The sequence below is a fragment of the Tachyglossus aculeatus genome, chromosome 7 (genome assembly GCF_015852505.1).
Source record: "Tachyglossus aculeatus isolate mTacAcu1 chromosome 7, mTacAcu1.pri, whole genome shotgun sequence".
In the NCBI taxonomy this organism is placed as follows: domain Eukaryota; kingdom Metazoa; phylum Chordata; class Mammalia; order Monotremata; family Tachyglossidae; genus Tachyglossus; species Tachyglossus aculeatus.
Window position 1 is genome coordinate 42,952,385 of NC_052072.1, and position 16,087 is coordinate 42,968,471.

General features: G+C 43.2%; 2 non-coding genes across 2 annotated transcripts; one reads left to right on the forward strand and one right to left on the reverse strand.

The window, feature by feature from the left end:
- Nucleotides 1-1,526: 1,526 nt before the first annotated feature.
- LOC119931011 lies at nt 1,527-1,663 on the reverse strand. The gene has a single exon (XR_005451881.1). It is a non-coding gene; the product is annotated as a small nucleolar RNA SNORA7 (small nucleolar RNA).
- A 13,105-nt stretch (nt 1,664-14,768) lies between these two features.
- Nucleotides 14,769-14,906, forward strand: LOC119931084. The gene has a single exon (XR_005451948.1). It is a non-coding gene; the product is annotated as a small nucleolar RNA SNORA7 (small nucleolar RNA).
- Nucleotides 14,907-16,087: the final 1,181 nt, after the last annotated feature.

Below are 16,087 nucleotides of genomic sequence, written 5' to 3' on the forward strand. Positions count from 1 at the left end.
CCGCTTAGATTGTGAGCCCATGTGGGACAGGTATTGTGCCTGACCTAATTATCTTGTATCTATCCCAGTGCATGGCATGTAGTAAGTGCTTACCAAACATCATGATTAAAGGGAGTGAGGACTAACTAAGAAAAAGTGATCTCTGAAAATAGTAAAGAGTTGAAGCCAGGTAGCTAACTGAGATTTGGGGATCTGGAGTTGTAATCCTGAATTTTCGTTTCACTCTCTGTATGACTTTGGAAAGCCACATGATCTTTCAGTTACTTCATTTCATGTCACGCAACCAGGAAGGAATAATGAAACTGCCATTTTTTTTTTTTAGGAGGCTAAGTAGGCAAAAGTAAAGTGAAGCCATATTATTAATCAACAATAGCACCAAGCATGCAGATGCAATGAAGACAATGTTAGGGGATCTGCTGAAAACATATTTGTTGCTATAGTTACTGAGTGCAAGGATTCCAGGTAGGCCTAGACCTAACAGCTAGATAAAATTTCAAAAAACTGAAGTGATTCCCCCAGCATAAAGTCAAATCCTTCAGGGCTCTGGTCCCTTATGATCCAAATTTTAGCTCTGGAACTAGTACGTAGTCTAATGGAATAAAGCAGAGAATTGAATTCAAGTTTGAATTCCAGTTTGAAGTTTCATGGAGTGCTTTCCCTGCCCAGAACATCCAGTGATCCTAGTGTATTGGCTATGGACCATTAGCTAAAGTGGACCTTAAACACACAGATCTGAATCTGGAATTATCCCTAGACACATGTATGTAAACAGAGTTTAGGTGTCACGATGAATTCAGAGCCAAAGAAACCCAGAAGAACCCCTAGGCAGAAATTCACTTTCTCCCGAACTCCACATTCCAAATCAGAACTCATGTCCAACAGAACTCTTCCTCTTCCCACCCAAATCCTGTCTTCCCCCTGACTTTCCTATCACTGTAGACTGCATAACTATCCTCCCTGTCTCACAAGCCTGTAACCTTGGCATTAGCCTTGAGTCCTCTCTTTTTTTCAACCCAAATATTCACTCTGTTACCAATCCTGTCCATTCTACCTTCAGAGAACCGTTAAAATCTGGCCTTTCCTCCCCCATCCAAACTTCTACTGAACTGATCCAAGCACTTATCCTAGCCCACCTTGAATATTGCATCAGCCTTCCTGCTGACCTTCCTGCCTCATGTCTATCTCCAACACCAGTCCATTCTTCACTCTGCTGCCCAGTTCATTTAAAAAAAAAATTCAGTTCATATTTCCCCACTCCACAAGAACACCCACTGGTTCCTAATCCACCTCAGAAACTACTTGTCTAGTTTAGGCCGTCGAGTAGTTTTCGATCCGTAGTGACTCCATAGACACCTCTCTCCCAGAACACCCTGCTTCCATCTGCAATTGTTCTTGTAGTGTATCTTTGGAGTTTTCTTGTTAAAAATATAGAAGTCGTTTACCACTGACTTCGTCCACACAGTAAATTTGAATCTCTGCCCTCGAATGTCTCCCATGCCGCTGCGGCCCAGCACAGGTGAGTTTTGACTTGTAGCAGAATGACTTCCACTTGCTAGCACTGCCCAAGCTAGGAATGGAATGGATAGGCCTCTGCTTGACTCTCCCTCCCATAGTCAAGACTGGTAGAGTACTGGAAACTCTCCAGGTGTGATCCTGAGAGGGTCCAGAAACTACTTGCCACTGGCTTTAAAGCACTCATTATCTTGCCCCCGTCTTATCTTACTGCACTGATTTCCTACTACAACACAGCATGCTCACTTTGTTCCTCTATCCCAACCTACCTACTGTATCTCAGTCTCATTTCTCTCATTACCTACCCTTATCCATATCCTGCCTCTGGCCTGATTCTCCCTTTCTCTTCATGTCTAACGGACAATCACTGTCCCCACCTTCAAAGCCTTATTAAAATCACATCTCCAAGAGGCCTTCCCCAACTAAGGCCTCATTTTCCCTATTCCCTTTCCATTCTGTATCACCCCAGCACTTAGATTAGTACCCTTTATTCACCCTACCCTCAGTCCCATTAATCAAGCAAAAACTCCTCACTCTCGGCTTCAAGGCTCTCCATCACCTCGACCCCTCCTACCTCACTTCCCTTCTCTCCTTCTACAGCCCAGGTCGCACCCTCCGCTCCTCTGCCGCTAACTTGTGCCTCATTCTCTCCTGTCCCGCCGTCGACCCCCAGCCCACATTCTTCCCCTGGCCTGGAATGCCCTCCCTCCACACATCTGCCAAACTAGCTCTCTTCCTCCCCCCTACTGAGAGCTCACCTCCTCCAGGAGGCCTTCCCAGATTGAGCCCCCTTTTTCCTCTCCTCCTCCCCAACCCCCACCCTACCTCCTTCCCTTCCCCACAGCACTGGTATATATATTTGTACAGATTTATTACTCTATTTATTTTACTTGTACATATTTACTATTCTATTTATTTTGTTAATGATGTGCATATAGCTTTAATTCTATTTATTCTGATGATTTTGACACCTGTCTACATGTTTTGTTTTGTTATCTGTCTCCTCCCTCTAGACTGTGAACCTGTTGTTGGGTAGGGACCGTCTCTATATGTTGCTGACTTGTACTTACCAAGCACTTAGTACAGTGCTCTGCACTAACAGTAAGTGCTCAATAAATACGATTGAATGAATGAATGAATGAATATCCATAATTTATTTTGATGTCTGTCTCCCTCTCTAGATGGTAAGGTCCTTGTGGGGAGGGAACATGTCTACTAACTCTGTTGTTCCAAGTGTTTAGAACAGTGCTCTGCACACAGTAAGCACTTAATATAATTGATTGATTAATTGATAGGAATGTATCTGTTATATTGTACTCTTGCAAGCACTTAGTATGGTTCTCTGCACACGGTAAGTGCTTGACAAGTATGATTGATTCATTGATTGATAGCACACAACTACACAGTCAACTCCACTCAGAGCGACAAAGTTTTTTTAAGCCTAGAAGTGGTGGCTGGGGAGGAAATATGTCTATATGTCTCTGTCTCTCTTTGTCTTCCCAAATAAATTATATTTTATAGCAGAAATACCAGTGTATAAGGATCAGGGAATTTATGCCTCAGTTCTGGCCACCTTGAACCATTAACTATTATAACACTGATTAAAATACAGGTGCCTCTCAAAGTATTTTCTGGTTTAAAATGCTGTTTGGTAAATATGAACATTTGCAGGTTGTTTGATTTCACCTAACATGGTATGAAATGTCTCGACACAGAAAGGAGGGACACAAGGTCTTTTTTTAGCTAAGCGAAAACAGCTGTCATCCCAGCCTTCCTAGTGAATGAGCAAGGAGCAAAACACAGATATTACAAAAGACCCTGAGCGTCAAATCTTCTAGGCGTCAAGAATTTGACCAGTGGGAGTGTTTTCCACTCAAAACCATGCTGGATTGAGTCTTTGTTTGGTGTCTCAATGGGAGACAGGCCAGGTTGTAATCTGCATATTCACAAACATGCAAATGGCCAATGTTCGGCATGCACTTTCCATGACTGTCACAGACAGTTTCCAGGCCGGGATCTGGATGTTCCAAAGCCATGATGATTCCCTCGTACAGCCAGGAGCTGTATTGATTCTCACGGACAGCCATAACAACAGCAGAAGCACTTTATTTTCTGGTATGGATACTGAAAATGAGCTTAAGCTAGCAAGAACATATCTGTGTCTATGCATCTCTATAACACCTGATTTAGACCCTTTGTCTCTAATCCCCTTAACAAGGGGGATATTGTTAAAACAAATAACTCACCAGGGAAGCAAGAGAATGTTTTTGTGCTTTAATGATCAAATCACTTTTCTTTAGGGGGTAAAGGGAGGAAAAGCAAGCAGCTTCCCTCCTTTAACAGAGAGATCCAAAGGGGTGATTTTTCCTTTGCTACTCCTGATTTCCATATTGCTAAATGTTGAAATTATACTGCACATAATTCCCCAGCAACTCTGCATTTTCAAAAACATGGCCTGGAATTATGAGACAAGAAAAAAATAAACTCTACTAAAGCCTAGAACTTCCTTTCCCAAAGCAGTAAATTCAAATTCATACAGGTATGACAGGGCCTTAAAATGATAGGTATAGTGCAGTTGGGGGAACTTATGGCTTGGTAATAAGGTTTGAGCGGGCCCAGACGTTATAACTTATCCCATCAGCATCTTGCTTTTTGTTTTTTCTATTTTCTAGAAGTAGTGTCTTTCCATGAACTGGAATAAAGAACACATCACTATCTCCTGACTCCAGGTTTCATGTTCTTTCCACTACATCACGTTACAACCCCTTACATTTTCAAACTTATGCCAGTTAATTTTCAAACCATTTCCAAAACACATTGTAAGTCTGGCTCAAAACGTGACGGAGGAGGAAGCTAGGGAGAGTTGACCAGTTTACTAAGGATCTTGTTTTTGGCCAAGTTTCCATCACTCACCTCATCACTCGTATTGCCCAGAGATTCCTTGTCAGACTAGTGGCCTTCAGCACCAACTGATCAACTGCAGATCTTAGCCAAGAGGTTGAGCCCCATAAACCTAAGCGAAGAAGCATGTTAAACAAAATGTGTGAATTGAGCACTACATCACTTGCTACATCCGTTTCATAGAGGAAAATTATATTTTGAGGCAGTTCTGCATGAGTATTTTTTACATTTACTGTATTTCCACTTAGCTTTTGACCTCTTCTGTTGCAAGATGTAAATCTGGTAATCCACCAGAAGTGGATTCAGAAGACTTCACAGACTATTTTTCAATCCGTTTTATACAGAACAGGAAAAAGTGGGACCTAAATATCTGGACAAATGAATCATTCCTCTAGACTACAAGTTCCTTGTGGGCAGGGATCATGTCTACCAACTCAATTGTATTACACTCTCCCAAGTGCTTAGTACAGTGCTCTGTACACGATAAACTGTCAATAAATATGATTGATTGATTGATTAACATGGTGTCACAGGCACACAACAGCAGCAAGGGTATACTAGACAATAAATGGCAGAGAAAGGACAAACTTTTGAAATAGAATGCACCGGTTCTTGGCATCCACAGGAGTAAGATGACTTTGAGCCCATAGTTCTGTTTTTCAAGAAGACTGCCACCTAGGAAATCTGAAGCCAAGGTTTCAATCCTAGCTTTGCCCCTATTGTACTGGGTGACCTGGAGCAAGTCAATTAACCGAGGCTTAATTGGGTCAAACACAGAAAATAATCATCATCCAGTTCAAAAGATGCTAAGTACCCACAGCTTTAGCATTATTACCCACATGTAATAATTTTAAAATCCAATTTTCATCTCATAAAGACATTTGTTGTCATTCTCCTCCCATGACTCACCACTATCTGTGACCTCTCACTCTGGGATGATTCTATTAACTCAATTTACAAACTTGCTCAAATGTCCGTTACCTTAATAAAGCCTTCTAGGATCCCATAGCTCCCTCCAGCAATGGCTTCATTTCTCTTCTTCTTATTCTTGCCCAAACTCCTTCAGTTGATTGAATACATCTATTGCCTTCACTTCCTTTCCATCAGCTCTCTTCTTGATCCACTGCAGTCATGTTTTTGACTACTTCGCTTCCCTGAAATTGCACTTTTCAAAATCACCAATGGACTCTAAACCATCTTAATCCTCTTTGACCTCTTGGCCTCTGAAATTGTTTACCACATCCTTCATTATGTATTGTTACCGGTACTTGGTTTTGCTCACTCATTAGTTCACTGGTTCTCCACCTACCTCTCTGACCATTGGTTCTCAGTTCCATTCACTGGCTCTTCCTCCACAATCATCATCTAACTGTTGGTATTCCATCAGTAACCAAATCCTGTTGATTCTTTCTTCACAGTATCTCCAGAATCCACCCCATCTTCTCCATCCAAACAACCAAACATTATGGGGTTGCTGAGATGGGGTATGATTTGCTCAAGGACACAAACCAATCAATCCATTGTATTTATTTATTCATTCATTCATTCAATCATAGTTACTGAGTGCTTACTGTGTGCAGAGCACTGTACTAAGCACTTGGGCAGTACAAGTTTGCAACATATAGAGATGGTCCCTACCCAACAGCGGGTTATTGAGTGCTTACTGTGTGCAGGGCACTGAACTGAGTGCTTGGGAAAGTACAACACAACAATATAACAGACACATTTCCTGTCCACAATGAGCTTACAGTCTCCCACATCGAGCCCTAAAATATAGCCTGGACCACATCACAGTCCACCAGACACCATTGCCTCAGTCTGGGAGCCAAGGAAGAGCCAGGTAGGCTCCTGAAGTTAAAGGGAGGAGCTGCCACACATACACAGGGATAGGGTGAGGGAAATCAGGAAACTCTGCTGGCATTTGTTATATTAATAATAATAATAATGGTGGTATTTATTAAGCACTTACTGTGTGCCAAGCACCATTCTAAGCACTGGGGTAGATAAAAGGTAATCAGGTTGTCCCACATGGGGCTCACAGTCTTAATCCCCATTTTACAGATGAGGTAACTAAGGCACAGAGAAGTTAAGTGACTTGCCCAAAGTCACACAGCACACAAGTGCTTAGAACAGTGCTTTGCACATAGTAAGCGCTTAACAAATGCCATCATTATCATTATTATTACAAGTGGCGGAGGCGGGATTAGAGCCCACGGCCTCTGATTCCCAAACCCGTGCTCTTTCTACTGAGCCATGCTGATTCTTTGTAACATTCCCCACTCTGCTTCAACAGACATAGCTCACTCCTCTCACAAACTGGCACCAAGAGTTCATTTACATTTAAATCAGAGCCTTGTTTATGCCAGCGTGAGGACATTTTTAATGCCGACATTGGTTTACATTTCATGCCAAGGAGTTTCTGAGACAGTGTTTCTCAAGGAAACTCTCTCAAAAGGATGCTGTTCTTCACATTAAGTTGATTCCACCGCATTATCACTTGTTTCTTGCCTTTAGTCCTTCACCAGATTAAAAGCACAACCTTTGAGGTGAGTAGGCCACTAAAATATGTTGAGAGATGTTCAACACATCTTTGTATCTGCACACACATAGAACTATAGAGAAATTTGGGGGGCAGGGGTGTCTGTGTAGATGCTTTCCAGATTATCTGAGGAAAGAGCTACTCAATCAATCAATGCTATTTATTTAGCACTTACTGTGTGCAGAGCACTGTCCTTTGTATTGAGAGAGTACAATGCAACAAAGTTGATAGACACATTCCCTACCCACAAGAAGCTACTGGGGGAAGCAGACATCAAAATGAATTACAGCTATGTACCTATGAGCTTCACATATATACTCACACACATACATATGCACGATATATTTATATGTAATTCATATGTATATAGTTGGTTTTAGGACTTGGACAATAAATAATCATAGCTAATTTCTGGAATCCTTTGCAAAAGAGCTAAAAAACTCATTGAAAAAAGGGAAATTGGGTTGTACCATACCTCTGACCTAAAAACCTCCATCATTCAAGAATGTCACTGAGCAAAACTATAGAAACTCATTTCAAAGGCTGAATATATATTCATGAGGTACAGTAAAAAGCTAGGCAAGAAATAGGCAAATCATGCAATTGCATGCTAATTGGTATGAAAAGCATCAGCTGAGAAAAGTATCAGAGTCCAACATCTCTAAGAACAGCATTCGTTTTTCTGCCCTAAGAACCTGAGAGCTCAGCAATTACAGCTGCCAGGGATTTTTGACAGAGATACCTGGCCTTAACTTCTGCAAATCTTTGCATCACAAAGGCCAAATGGGGACAGGTAAAATGGTATATGAGATGTTATTCTCCCTCTGAGTTCTTACTGACCTTGGAAATAGCACACCTTCTTCATGTACAAAAAAGCACCCCACTTATCATCTCAGCCTCCAAGCAGCCACCTATCTCAAGAAAGCTACAGAGCAGCAGCACCACCAAAACTCTCCCCGCATAAGAAATAAGAAACCCATTCTGGCATCTTTCAATTTCCAAGGTCTAGTGTGCTGAATCACCTTTTTCTCCCTATTATACGACAACTGCTCATTGCATGAAAGAACTCCTCAAGAGAATGGGCCTTGTGGTAATCAAAGACTTGTGCTTGGGTGTTTAATCACTTGCAAAAGCCATTTATTGCCTCGTAGACTCTTCTGTCATGAACATTAGTCCTTAATTAGTAGCTGAAATAGTGATGATTTAGCAGAGCCTTTACATTTAATGGCAGTGGGTGCTCACCACCATTTGCTGCCTTGAAAGAAAAAGTCAATCTCTGACCCTGGGTGATGCTTTTCTTTCTAGTTCCCAGGGGATGGAGTGACTGGGTGATCTCTATACTATAATAATAATAATGATTATGGTATTTGTTAAGCGCTTACTATGTGCAAAGCACTGTTCAAAGCGCTGGACTGTTCTAGGTGGGGGTAGGGAAAGTCTTTACCAACTCTGTTTGGGGGTTGTTGTTTTTTTTCTTTTGAGATTTGTTAGTTGCTCATTATGCTCCAGGCACTGTACTAAGTGCTAGTAGTGGGGTAGATACGAGCTAATCAGGTTGGACACAGTCTTTGTCCCATATGGGGCTCACACTCAATTCCCATTTCCCAGAGGTGGTAACTGAGGCACAGAGAAGTTAAGTGACTTGCCCAAGGGCACAGAGCAGACAAGTGGTGAAGTAAGGATTAGAACTTAGATCTTTCTTTTCCCCAGGCTAGTAGCTCGATCCATTAGACCACCCTGCTTTGTACTCTCAAGTGCTCAGTACTGTGCTTTGCACACAGTAAGTACTCAATAAATACCATTGATCGATCATTTGGTTTACCTGGTGGGAGCCCCAGTGGAACCCATATGCTAATGGATACTGTTAGCATACACCAAGGAAATGCAGCTTTCATTATTCCCAGGCTCCGTTTGCTCAGGACTCAGATGAGCTCTTGCCTTGTTCTCTTTTCAGAAGGTAAACTTAGTCCCCCTGCCCACCAGAAGCAGGCTTCCAGTGCTGGGAAGGAGGCCCTCTCCCCTTTAGACAGGGAAAACCAAGGAAAATACAGTTTTCCTTCCACACACAGTTTTCTTATCCCCAGCTCTGACCGAAAGGAGTATCTATTGCTTAAAGAGCACATGGACTCTTCCTCTAAAATGAGCATTCAGGGAAACAAATTAGACACCTACCAAAGCTTTAGTTGCCAATGAAGTTATACAAGAACGCTGTTAACTGAATTGAGGTTTCCCAACCCATTTCACATAGGGACCAGCAGCCGCCAGGACAAAAGCATAGCCTCAGGGCAGATTGGGGGCCGATTGGGAGAGGCCAGATCTAGGGGTTTTTGAATGTGTTGGGATTTTTTATGATGTTTGTTAAGCACTCAGGTGCCAGAGCTAAATTAGAAACAAGCTAATCAAGCTGGTCACAGTCCACGCCTGACATGAGACTCAATCAATCAATCAATCGTATTTACTGAGCGCTTACTATGTGCAGAGCACTGTACTAAGCGCTTGGGAAGTACAAATTGGCAACATATAGAGACAGTCCCTACCCAACAGTGGGCTCACAGTCTAAAAGTGGGCTCACAGTCTAAAAGTCTTAATCCCCATTTTACCGATGAGGTAACTGAGGCAATGAGAAATTAAGTGACTTGCCCAAGGTCACTCAGCAGACAAGTGGTGGAGCCGGGATTAGGATCCAGGCCTTCAAACTCCCAGTCCCAGGCTCTGTCCACTAGGCAACACGTCTTCTCTTCATGCAAGAGGCTTCCTTCCACTGCTCAAATAAAGCATTTTTGAATCTCTTCCCCACTGGCTTTCGGGCTTTTGAACAGCTCTCCCTATCCTACATATCAGCTTTCTTGGCCCACTTCTTCCCAGCTCAGGCTCTTCCTGTCAAGCTCACCTTCTAACTGTATCTTACCCTAGACTCTTGCTCCCTCCCCTTACCAGATCACAGCTCTTGCTGTCTTCAAATCAATGGTATTTCTTGAGCAGTTACTCTGTGCAGAGCATTGTACTAAGTGCTTGGGGGAGTACAATGTAACGAAGTTGGTAGACCTCCTACCTGCCACAAAGAGCTTGCAGTCTAGAGGGGGAGACAGATATTAATATAAATGAATTATGGATATGAACATAAGTGCTGTGGGGATGAGGGTGGAATGAATAAAGGATACAAGTCCAAGTGCCGGGGGAACTTAAAAGGGAGAAGGAATAGGGGAGATGAGGTTGAGGAAGTTGGGGAAGGCCTTTTAAGAAAGGTATGATCTTTATAAGGCTTTGAAAGTGGGGTGACTGATTGTCTATTAGAGATGAAGTGGGAGGGAGTTCCAGGTCAGAGCAAGTGGAAAAGGGGTCGGTGGCAACATAGACATGATCGGGGTACAGTGAGTTAGCATTAGAGGAAAGAATTGAGAGAGCTGGATTGTAGTAGGAAAACAGCAAGGTAAGACAGGAGGGGATAAGCCAATTGAGTGCATTAAAATCTAGACTATAAGCTCCCCATAGACTTTAAATCCATTATGGGCAAGTACTTTCCAAACAGCTTAGTACAGTGCTCTACACATAGTAAGTGCTCAATAAATACCATTCAGTGATTGATTCCCTGGCTCCCTCTCCATTCTGCATTGTCTCTGCACTTGGATCTGTGACCTTTGGGCATTTGATATTCTCCCCACATAACTTATGTGCATGACATTAAATTGAATATTATTAATTATTTATAAAAATGTCTGCCTCCACCTCTAGACTGTAAGCTCTTTGTGGGCAGAGCGTTAGCGTTACTGCTAACTCTGTTGCATTGTACTCTCCCAAGAGCTTAGTACCGTGCTCTGCCCACAATAAGCATGCAATAAATACTATTGACTGATTGATTTAAAACCACTGTTAAGTAAGCCTCCCTCCTCCAACAGCCACTCACTTCAACCCAACCATCCTGTTGAGATGTACACTGAGGGTATGCAAGCCTCATGAACTGGGGAGGCAAAAATCAAAAACATAAAAAGACTGGGAGCCAATGATCAAACCAAATCATTTCACTCACCAGAATGTTGAACAGGTGGAGGTGTTGAAAGGTGGCAAATGGTGGAGAGCTGGAGCTTCTGGATGAGAGAGGGGAAGTGAATGAGCTAAGGAGCCAGAGGAGGGGCAAGCCCCCCTATTTTCTGTGACCCAGGCTCAGAAAGATGGGGATTCTGCCACTGCCAATGTTGCCATTACCTCCCATCGATCAATCAATGGGATTTATTGAGTGCTTACCATTTGCAGAACACTGTTCTAAGTTCTTGGGAGAGTACAGTACAACTGAGTTAGTAAACACACTCCCTTCCCCCAAGGAAAGGGCTGGAGAGGCAACTCACTGCAGCCTGCCACTGGGGCAGTAGCGAAATAATAAATATTTATATGTACTTTTTAAATGACATGTATTAAGCACTTACTATGTGCTAAGTGGAAAGAGCCTGGGCTTTGGAGTCAGAGGTCATGGGTTCTAATCCCAGCTCTGCCAATTGTCAGCTGTGTGACTTTGGGCGAGTAATTTAACTTCTCTGTGCCTCAGTTACCTCATCTGTAAAATGGGGATGAAGACTGTGAGCCTCCTGTGGGACAACCTTATAACCGCCCCAGCGCTTAGAACTGTGCTTTGCACATAGTAAGCGCTTAACAAATGCCATCATCATCAAGTTAGGAGGTCACACCTGATGATTTCAATTTTGTTGATGAAGTAGGTAGCCAGGTCATAAGGGGAAAGATAGAGTTGGGGTGGTGGGCAGGAGGTTTGAGAAGGGAGTTAAATATCTGGAACAGCTGGTGGGGGCAGTGGGTGTGAGAGTGAATTAGGAAGGAGAAGTATTGTTGTCCGGCAGTGGAGAGGGCCAAATTGAAGTGGATAAGAATACATTTAAAGTGAACAAGGTCAGAAAGATGTCTGGATTTCCTCCAACAGAGCTCCTCAGCTTGGGCACAGGAGCCGAGGAAGTGTACTGTGGAGTTGGAAGCTTACTGCAGAGATGGAGGCATTCTGTGGAGGTGCCTCTACACAGGGGCCATGTTAGAACCAGTAGTAGGTAGTGGAAGGTGCTGAAGATAATACCCTTGTCCCTGGCACCCCTTCAGTCACCAATCAGCCCACCTCTCCTGCCTTCAGGAAGAGGACCATCATGGTATAGTGGATAAATTTGATGCCTGCGAGTCAGAAACTCATGGGTTCTATCCGTGGCTCTGCAAATCTGTCTACTGTGTGGCCTTGGACAAGTCACTTAACTTCTCTGGGCCTCTGTTTGGCTCAGTGGAAAGAGCACGGGCTTTGGAGTCAGAGGTCATGGGTTCAAATCCCAGCTCTGCCACTTGTCAGCTGTGTGACTTTGGGCAAGTCACTTAACTTCTCTGTGCCTCAGTTCCCTCATCTGTAAAAGGGGGTTAAGACTGTGAGCTCCCCGTGGGACAACCTGATCACCTTGTAACCTCCCCAGCACTTAGAACAGTGCTATGCTCATAGTAAAAGTGCTTAATAAATGCCATCATTATTATAATTATTATTATCTGTAAAATGGGATTAAGACTGTGAGCCTCATGCAGGACAGGGACTTTGTCTACCCTGATTTGCTTGTATGCACCTCCCCTCCCCCCCCAGCACTTAGTACAGTGCCTGGCACATAGTAAGCACTTAAATACCACAGTTATGAATATTTATTGAGCACTTATTGTGTACACAGCACTGCACTTAGCCCCTGGGAGATTACAATAGAATAAGTAAATGAGATCTTGTCCCACTCTCCTCCTGGGATGTATGATGGTCAAACGAGATGATAAACCTGATACTTGGCTGGAGAGACCCTTTGGCAAACCACCAATTTGCCCGTGGAAGGAAGAGAGCGTCAAGCAGGACAGAAAGGTTAGAGCGGTGACTAGAAGGCTGATGAAACCAGTCCCCATGAGGATTTGCAACGGCCCTATCAGAGGTGGAAAGTTTCTGCCTTACCACTTTGACAGTTTTGGCTTTTCCTTTTAAGAATATCACTGAAAAAGAAAAGCCAAGAAAGAAAAGATAAAGCTGAATATAAGAAACTCAAGTGATTCTTTCCTTCCCTCATGTGCTCATGCATGTGTGCCTATGATTCACGTGTCCGCTTTCTGCCAAGACAGTTAAGTAGAAGAGGAGCCTGGAACTTTTCCATTAGGGTAAGTTAAAAAATGTGCACAGAGGAAGCTATATCAATCAGTCCTGAGTTGCATTTGAAAACAATGTAGAAGTTTAAATTGGCTTGACATCACACATTTTAATCCATTTCTTACCCAGATAATGCCTCTTCAATTGGCAACTTCTGTCATGTCTTTATAGGGATTCAAGGTTTTACCGCTTCTTGCAAAACTGGCTCTTTCAGGTACTCATATGTCCATACAACCTTGGACAGGGAAAAATGTTTTTGGACACCAGATCATCGGGAGGAGATTGGAGGGTGGAGGGTTGGTGGAGGCAGGACTAGGAATAGACTTAATATATGCCATAGAATTGAAATTCATTGATTATGCAGTTTAGCAAAAACTTGGAAGTCACTCACAGCCACGTTTAATAAAAGTAGCCTTTCCTACCAGGCTACCCTTTCTTAGTCATTTGGATCTTTTTCCCATTCCTACAATGACCCACCACTCTCCTCTAATCACCTTCATATTTAAAAACCTTGATTACCTCTAAACAGGAAAAATTACCCCAACTCTGAAGGCATTATTAGGTGACATGATCTATTGGAACTCTGAGTCAAAGTCAAAATGAGCACAGTCCAAACAGGAACTTGTTCTTTTTGTTTGTTTGTTTTTTTGTTATTTTTTAATTGCTTACTAAGTGCAGGCACTGTAGTAAACGCTGGGGTAGATACAAGATAATCAGGTTGGACAAAGTCCTTAACCTACTTGGGGCTCACAGGCTTAATCTTAATCCCCATTTTACAGATGAGGTCACTGAGGCATAGAGAAGTTAAGTGATTTCCCCAAGGTCACACAGCAGACAAGTGGTGGAGCTGGGGTTAGAACTTAAGTTCTTTGACTCCCAGGCCCGAAGTCTTTCCATTAGGCCATGGTGCTTCTCACTGGGCCATGGTTGAAATGAATCAGGCGATCTGGTCTGCTTCTAAACCCCAGTATTTTGGAAAAGGATGGAAGACTCCCAAGCAACATGGCCTAGTGGATAGAGGACGGGTCTGAGAATCAGTAGGACCTGGGTTCTAATTCCAAGCTCTGCCACTTGTCTGCTGTGTGACCTTGGACAGGTCACTTTGCTTCTCTGGGCCTCAGATACCTCATCTGTAAAATGGAGATTGAGTGTGAGCCCCACATGGGACAGGGACTTTGCCAAACCTGATTACCTCATATCTACCCCAGTGATTGAGAACAGTACTTGGCACACAGTAAGCACTAAACAAGTACTATTATTATGATTATTATGATTATGAGATCATCTCTCAGCTTCTTTGATTGCTTCCTACTCCTCCCTACCCTTTTTTTCTCTCTCCTTTATTCTCCATCACACTTTTTTTTTCTCTTTTTCCCTCCTCCACCACATTCTTTCTCTTCCTCTCTAGACTTCCACTTCTGGTAGGGGCTCTTCTCTCTCTCAGTCCCCAACAACCTGCTAATTTACAATGCCTTTTGTTCTTCTCTGAAACCATGTGTTTTCAAGATACTTCCTGAGGTGCTGTGAAATTCCTGTTCTTAAAACACATCCAGGGAATGGAGAAGATCTCCCCACTGGAAATGGATATGGGGACTTTTGTCCTGCTGAGGATATCAGTATGAAATGTTGTGGGACCTCTCATTTAATCCAAACTAGAGCTATACACCCCTCTCAGGGTCGCACTTGGAGAGTTTCCAGTACTCTACCAGTCTTGACTATGGGAGGGAGAGTCAAGCAGAGGCATATCCATTCCATTCCTAGCTTAGGCAGTGGCTAGCAAGTGGGAGGCAATCTGCTATAAATCAAAACTCACCTGTGCTGGGCAACAGTGGGACAGGAGAGAGTCGAGGGCGGAGGCTCAAGTTTACTGCACGGAAGGAGGCAATGGTAAACCACTTCTCTATTTTTAACCAAGAAAACTCTATGGATACACTACCAGAACGACTGCAGATGGAGGTGGGGAATTCTGGGAGAGATGTGTCCATGGCGTTGCTATGGGTCGGAGACGACTCAGCGGCACAAGACAAGGGCTATATGGTGAGGGCTGAAAGCTAACAGTCATATCTCAGGAAGAAATCACTGGAGTCACAACTGTTTATTTCAAATCACTGGTACCATGTGCTGTGGCTTCTAGGAAGGCCAACATAATTCTGGACTTCGTCTGTAAAGATATCAAAACAAGATGAAAAATATAGTTTCTGCAACTATATACAACTGTAGCATGTCCGTTTGCAATTCAGATCACTACATTTCTAGGGAGTTCACAACCAACCTAGAAAAGGTACAGAGAAGGGCAAACAAGATGATCAATGGGATGGGAAAACTCCCACCAAATATAACGAGTTCTACACTGGCAGCTAATAACTTTGGGCAGAGAGGAGGCTGGAGGATTGGCAGATTCTGGAATGGATGGAAAAGAAACAAGGAATTTTGTTAACTGGAATAGGAAATATTCTGAAAGGGAAATCTAGATTGCGGTAGACTGTGAATTGGATGATGTCGACTCAGGTGTATCATGCTTCTCTTTAGAGTTCTAGTGGGAGCCTCCCTATCATGCCCATTACATACCCCGCTGTTGGTCCCAGGTTTAAATTCCAGTTCTGCTTATTGTTGACTGAAGTGGGACACTCTCTTCACAATGTGCTGTATCCTGCCCTATTACTTGATTGCTGTCCTGCATGACCCAACAGTCACACGTCTGGCAGGGACGAGAGGTCAAATAGTGTTGCAGATGAGACTGACATTCTGGACAATCCCTCTGGGCAGATCCTCATTGCTCAAGTCTTCGATCTGAGGCTCAGCCATTGCTTCTGATGGGACTTTCCATGGCTGCGCTTCTCTCTTGGAGGGTGTCTGAGTCACTCTGAAGCTTCCACCAAATTTCAAGAGAAAAAAGACAAAGGACCCAAGGCAATAAAGATAAGCTCTAAGGAAGCTAGGGCATATGAAAGATTAGGAAAATGCAGATCGCGCTTCTGAAAAAG